The following is a 6,425-nucleotide window of genomic DNA, read 5'->3' as shown; positions in this document are numbered from 1 at the left end:
TTCAGATTGCTCTATGGGCTTATAGGTCAACTTATAAGGTAACTACTGGAATGACACCATTCAAAATGGTGTATGGTACTGAAGCTGTGGTTCCTATGGATTTTGTAATCCCCAGTCTGAGCATGGATATGAAGTATGGATTAGACTTCAACCGTAATCTTAAGAACAGGCTGGATGAACTGATGCAGTTAGATGAACTCAGGCAAAGGGCTATATTGGAACAAGAAATTGTTCAACAATGAAGGAAGCACTGGCATGATCGCCGAATTAAAGTTCGAGAATTCCAGAAAGGAGACTTAGTGCTTCTATATCAGTCTAGATTGGGTCCAAAGAAGCCGAATTCGAAGATTGCCTGGGCAGGACCTTTTGAGGTCGATTGGGTCTTCGCCAATGGCATAGTCAGATTGAAAGATTTATCTGGATGGATGTTGCCGGGAGTGTATAATGGAGCAAAGATCGAGCTCTATTATTCAGAGACTAGAGAAACTGGGTTAGAACAAGGAACTAAGGAACTAGAGGTTGTTGATCAAGAGATACCGGAATCAGATATTTTTGGACTTTTTCATGTGCAACTAGTTCCAATTTCAGAACCAGTACCAGAAGGACCAGATCAGTCTGATCTTAGAATCAGTACCAGTATGGTCGCACCAGACTGGGAATCGGTTCAGTACTAGTATGGACACACTTTCCAAATTTTAAGCGCCCAACGGTCAAATGGCACGCCAGTGGTAATTATTACAAGGATGGGTCGCAATCTTGTCCAATGCATGTCTGCCACGACAGCAACGACGCACACAAGTCTAGGAGTGGTGAGTGGTGGAGTTTTTATGGCTCGAACACGTATAACAGTCAGGAGAGTTAGCATTTTTCCTCATAAATCTCTTGCGCGACGCTTTCCTCCTGTCAACCATTCGCCATCACCGAGCCCTGAGGTTTCTTCACTACAGCCACAAACTTCGACCTCTGACAAGACAGCTGACTGTCAGACAATCTTACCAGCGACACACGGAAACGGCTTCAACACAAGTAAGTCATCTTCTCCTTCGCCTGTTTCATCGTCATCGACCTCACAGTGTATGGGTAGAAGGAAACGCTCAGAGAAGATGCAGGAAACTCTTGAGGAAACCCAGGCTATAGTTGTTGAGGCAAAGACAAGACTTCCCATTCTTCCATACAGTAAAATCCAACGATATGTATTTACTGATCATGCAATGACTCTGCTACAACTCTGGGATTTGCGAATTGTGTTGCAAGCTACAAGGATTGATTTTGATGCAGATATCATCAAGCAAGTTCTTGATTCCTTTGATGTTGAAACTAGCAGTGCTATGGTAAATAGTAGGAAGGTGTCAGTGACACCAGAGCCATTGCATTTGCATTTCGGATGCCTAATGAGCCCAAACCATCTGTGGCAACTGCGCAACAAATAAGTATCGCTCTGAAGGAAGATGAAACGGCTAGAAAGAAGCGCAAGGCAAGTGCTCAAGGAGTTCCAGTAGCAGGACTGGAAGCCTCCGCTGCTTACAGGTTTGTAGCTGAAGCATTCAGCCTTAAGAACAACCCAACGTATGTGTTAGAAAAATTGTTTGCTATGCTGTTGGCCAAGATACTGGATCCACAAGTCCATATCAACCTTTGTCAAATACTCTCGCATAATGTACTCCAACAAACTGCCAAGCTGAAATCTCAAACTATTTTCAAGGCATGGTATGTCTGGCAATTCCTGTATTGGGCTACTGCTGCAGATGTTAATGAGCAGGTAAAGCAGGCTCGGAGTGAGCAGCCCATTTGTGAACCAAAGAAAATTGAACTGTCCTCAGACGACGAGGAAATAGATAGTGAAACGATTTCCACTAACCTGAAAAGGAAAGCCACTGCAGAAGAAGCTGGCAGTTCAAAGAAGCCAAGAATTACACTGACAAAAAGCAGTGAGTTTTTGAAGCAAATATAAATCCAAGTTAAGGCAGTAAGCAGTGAGAAAGATGAGATGAGTAAAACTGAGCAGCAATCTGCTCATAAGACTGTGCCTGATCAGCCTGTTGTCAAAAATACAGTTGCTACTGGATCTGGGAAAGATCATGTCAAGCCAGTCATTGTTGAGAAGATACCAGACCAGTCAGGGGACAAAGGCAAGAGTCAACTGGATAAAGGGAAAGGTCCAACGTTCTCAACTTTGTATGGTGGAATTCCTGCCATTACTGAAAACCCTCTGCAACTAGTAAAACAGGATAAGTTGCAGCAAATGCAAACTCAGAAATTGAGAGGGCATCTTTTGCTCAGCAAAGCTGATTATGCAACTTTACCCTACGTGGCTCCAGTTGCAATATATGAACCTGTTGATTCTAATCCAACCACGGTCAAAGACAGATGTTCAGTATTGATATAGTCTTCTTGGAATACCATTGTCAGTTGTATGGGACAATTGGTGGAGGCTGTTGGATCAAAAGAGGAAGTCAAAAAGCTTAAAGCTGACTTGGTAGAAGCACAACATCAGATTGAAACTCTCCAGAAAGCCCAAGAGGTGCCGAACATACAACACGGGGTACTGGAAGCTCAATCAGAAAGGACTCAGGAGTTGTTGAACAAAAAGTTAGCTAAGGCTGAGTCTGAAATTATGATCATCAAAAGTCAAAGGAATGAATCACTGAGAGCTGCCGAGCGAGCTGAAATGATGCTCATGATGAAGCGGGCAGAATCAGAAAGCTGCTATTGCACCATACAGCTTTGAAGAGTTTGCTGACTGAAAGATACATCTACAATAGCTTGTCTGAAATTTTAAACCCTTCAGGCAATGTTGTTTTCAACTTAGAAAATTTAAAGTCCTTGATGGAAAGTATGCAGAGCGATTTGCAGGACAAGGTGGGTGAGTTCAATAATGCTCTGATGAACCAAGCTATAATGGATTATATTGAGCAACAGACTTCCCCGGATGAGGATGAAGAAGATGAAGAAGATGAAGCTGATCAGGAGGAGGATGATCAAGAAACTAGGCATACAAAGGATGATGATGATGCCCCACCACCATCTCCACCTCCAGGACCTGGTACTGGTGGGACAGGTCCAGATGAGGGAGGCCAGTCACAGCCAGACCAGCCAGACCAGAATGAGGGTCAGTGGAAAGGACAAGATAAAGAGCACCAATCGGGTAATCAACAGACTGAAGGGCAGCAGCCCAGTAACACTAGGAATCAGCCAACTGATCAGTCCCATCACAACAGAGAGGCTAAAGGGAAAATGAAAGTTCAGGATGAGGGACCAGGGACTGATCATCAGCATTCACTGCAGCTCATTACTTTGAATAAGCAACTGAGACATCAACATGCCTCCATCACCAGAAAGTATCTGGAGGATGATGCTCTCTGGACTAACTTGGAAATATTTCAAAGACTATATGTGGGAGCCAAGGAAATGGTAAAACATTGGAAATCAGCTGCTTTCCATGATAAAGAAGCTTGTAGACTACATGTGCATCCCAGTACATTCCAGCTGTTGGAACGAGTTCCGGAATGGATACTCAATGCTGATGAGAAAGTGGCAAACCCGCACTGGCAAAGGCAGTCTACTGCAGATTGTCGGTCCTTAGCTCTAGAATTGGAACTTCTGCTGGGTAACAAACCAACTTACCACTGCATGAAGGATGTTAGGGTACAACTCAAGGAAGTTCTGGTACAAATGCAAGTTGCCAGAGGTGTTTTGGATCAGAGAGTCAAAGCCATTCTTGAGGACCAGACAGCTACTAGCAGAGGACCTCAAACGCGAATGTCAGTAGGAGCACAGGCAACTGCTCTCCGAACCCTGTTCTAGCTAGTGAGAATCACCAAAAAGATGATGTAGCAGGAAAACCAGGCTGTTCTCAATTCCTTAGAATTTGTGCCTGATTCTCCAGTTCTCTTGTATGCTATTCTAGCAAGAGAAACTGAGCTGCCAAGATTCTTTCCAGTGCTTTATCCTCAACATCAAGAACCAGTTGATCGACTCACATATTTCAAAATAACTGATGAGCTTCAGGATTGGTATGAGAGATCAAATGTGGAATGGAAGACTTGGCAGACATTGCTCAATGATGTTCTCCAAATCAATGACATTCAGGCAATGAAAGAGGAGCTGCATAGGATTCAGCTGTGTATGGGCCAGCGGAAGATTCAAGTCTGAGGATTGACCAGGATTACTAATCAGTTGCTACAACTCACGGTGGAATCTTCCAAATTGCCTGAAAAAGACATTGCAGCAAAGCCGGGTCTGGCACCGCAGTACAGGGAGATGGCTGAAATTCTTTTCGAAGCTTGCATTAAAAAAAATCAGCCTCTTCCAGAAGGATGGATCCATACTGCTTCGCATTTTCATAAGCTGGCCAAAACCAGACTGGCGTACACTCTATGATCCTGACACCAACACCTATCATTCTCTCATGCCTTATGAGGTAGAGATGACCACAGATTGGCGGGATCAGCTTGAGCAGGAGGCCATTTACCGACTGATTCAGAAGGAGAATGCTGGTGCTGGGACTTCTCACGCACCATCCCGTTCAAAGAGCAAAGGAAAAAGGAAGACGGTCCAATGGAAGGATACTCGGTAGTTCCATCTCAGAATTCAGTGGCGACTTTTCTTCTCAGCAGGCAGGGAGAGATGACAGCTCTACCTTGGCCTGATGACAGCTCCACCTTGGCCTGGTGAGAGCTCCGCCTTGGCCTTTTTCGATGCCTCCCGCAATCCTTGGTCCTTAAAATCCTAATTGTAATCTTTGAATGGCCATTCTCTATGTGGTCAAGCTGGCATCCCAACATCAGAACCAAATGATGGATTTTTTAGTCTCACATCAGAATCAGACAGGGGAATTTTTCAGAAATTTTGGAATCTTGCCAAAATTCAAGAAAGAAGGGAAGGATGTAGACGGCTGGATAATCACCATGTGGGAATGTGTTCTTAGAAGATGGGCAACGAATTACTTAGTAATTACTACAGTAAACCTGAAGTGTATAAATAGGGCCCATTACATTATTATCGGGTTGGCAATTGTTATCACTTGTATTAGCGCTTTGGGCTATCATTGTACTTGAGCATCATTGGTAGTATTGTCGGCTGTACTTTCCCTCTGTAATCATATTCGTTGTAATCTTGATCTGTAATCTCAATCATGGCATATATTTCAGTGATACTTACTTCTCGTCCAGTCTTCTAAATCTGAATCTGAATCTGAACCTTATTCCAGGCTATAAGTCTGATTCTTATTTCAGTATCCACATTTGAGTCTAGTCTCTGATTTTTGTCCAGTGTGCTGTCTGAAATCTAGCTGAAATCCTTCAACACTGGAATTAGATGTCTCAAGAGATCATCTCCAATTCCATGGTAGTAGGAAAGTGTTTCTCAAACATGCAGACAACCTCCATAGCGTTTAGTGTGGCGAATGGTATGGAGTCTACGTTGATCTCCTTTTGTGAGATCCATTGCACCAACTTTGCAAGTTGGTAGATTGTGTTACAGACATTAAGAGACAAACATCCCTCAATGGCCACCAGTAAAATAAACTACAAAATACGTGCATCAATGATATTAAAGTCCACACACAAATTTGTTACACAATTCCCACTATGATATATTCCACTTCAAACATACCTGACACATTTTATGCCAGTTGTGTGACTTCAAACTAGTAAGTTTTCCTTCTTTAGTAAAACACGTTCGGAGCGAGTGCATTACGCCAATGGGGGTCCGCATAGATCGAATGGTCTATTTTACTTTGCGTTCTTGGGCTCCTATGATAATCCATGGCGCTTAGGGAGTTTTATCGATCCATCGGATGCTGTCTGCGACCAATATTGCTCCATACAATCCACATTTCTAAGGTCAATCCTCGCTCCCAAAGCATCATTCTTGCTGGTCAAATGGTCCCATAGAAGATTACCCACATTCTTGAATATGTGCATTGGATCGAGCAAGCGATTGATCACGAGTCGGGGCCAATATGATAACTTTTACCATAGAGAGAGTCTCTTCATCCCTGGGGGAAAACCGTCATCACAAATCTCCTTCTTCTCTAACGATGCTTGTGCAGACATCCTCGGTGGCTCTCTTCCCAAAAAACCGTCACGTAACACATGATTCTCTCGAAGATACACTTGATGACCTTTGTGGATTTGCCTCTTCAATGAGGGCGCACATGTGCAAATGCTCTGTATCCGCTTGTTTGAAGCCCTGCATGTATACACATGATAATAGATAAGCTTGAGAAAATCCAAGATTTACAGTGTTTTAGTTTGAGTGTAAATCACCTGAGCATTTCTTAACCTTTTTCAAGTATTTTGATGAAGATTTTTTCTTTTTTATGAGTATTTTATTTTGTAGTCCTTTTAGATGTTTATTGATTGCATTTTCTAAGTCCACTTTTATTTAAAAATAATTTTAGCACTCATTGTTGTTTATTCTCT

The sequence above is a fragment of the Adiantum capillus-veneris genome, chromosome 25 (genome assembly GCF_014529385.1).
Source record: "Adiantum capillus-veneris isolate H3 chromosome 25, ASM1452938v2, whole genome shotgun sequence".
NCBI classification, from domain to species: domain Eukaryota; kingdom Viridiplantae; phylum Streptophyta; class Polypodiopsida; order Polypodiales; family Pteridaceae; genus Adiantum; species Adiantum capillus-veneris.
The sequence above is the reverse complement of the archived record's forward strand: the minus strand, read 5'-3'. Positions refer to the sequence as shown.